This window comes from Odocoileus virginianus, chromosome 6, assembly GCF_023699985.2.
Source record: "Odocoileus virginianus isolate 20LAN1187 ecotype Illinois chromosome 6, Ovbor_1.2, whole genome shotgun sequence".
NCBI lineage: Eukaryota > Metazoa > Chordata > Mammalia > Artiodactyla > Cervidae > Odocoileus > Odocoileus virginianus.
The window spans coordinates 72,087,088-72,088,205 of NC_069679.1; positions in this window are offsets into that span (position 1 = coordinate 72,087,088).

Below are 1,118 nucleotides of genomic sequence, written 5' to 3' on the forward strand. Positions count from 1 at the left end.
TCTAGTTGTGCTACATGGCTTCTCACTGTGGTGGCTTCTCTCGTTGCAGAGCAGGGCTCTTGGGCACACAGGCTTCAGTAGTTGCAGCATGTGGACTCAGTAGTTGCTGCTCCCAGGCTGTAGAGAACAGGCTCAATAGCTGTGGAACACAGGCTTGGCCACTCTGAGGCATGTGTGATCTTCCTGGACCAAGGATTGAACCCATGTCTCCTGCATTGGCAGTTGGTTTCTTTACCACCAAGCCACCAAGGAAGCCCTGTGCAGGTTTTAAAACATAGAATCATAACACAAATTCTTCACCACTTCTGGCACAAAGAGGTGGGAGATCTATGCCCTCTCCCCTCAATACACATGGGTTTCTGACTGCTTCAGTTAGTACTGAACTGATGCTTGGGACTTCAGAAGGTAGGTCATAAAGGCCATGAAGTTTTCACCTTGTTTGCTGGAAATACTTGCTCTTGAAGCGCTGAGCCACCCTATGGAGCTTGACAAACTTGAGGCTGTGATGCTATGCGTGTGTGTGTGCTAAGTCGTGTCCAACTCTTTGCGACCTATGGACTGTCGCCACCGTTTTTCTCTATCCAGGGGATTCTTCAGGCAGGCCTACTAGAGTGGGTTACCATGCCCTTCTCCAGGGATCTTCCTGACCCAGGGATCAAACCCTTGTCTCTTAGGTCTCCTGCATTGGCAGGTTCTTTACCACTAGTGCCACTTGTGAAGCCCCAATTCTTAGACATTCCTGTTCAAAAACATGGCGTCTGAGAGACACACAACAATTGCTGGCCCCTACCTAGCTCTTCTGAAATCTAGCTGAGAAACTGTTGCCAATTCTTTCATTGCTGCTCAGTTTACTCTCTGAGTTGTTCTCTGTATCTCTTGGTTCTATCCTCTGAGTTGAAACTTGTGTTTCCCATAAAAATAATTAAATTAGGAAAAAAGCCTCCAGGATCTGTTTTCTGGGTAAAATATATGAAGCATCTAAAGGTCTCTTTTTTTTTTTTTTTTTTCAAGACATTGGATACATTTTTATTGAGCCTTTTAGGTTACAACATGAGGTAAAAGGCAAATCAGTTCTCTTTAAGTGATATTTTACACAACTGTAGTAAAATATTTTAAAG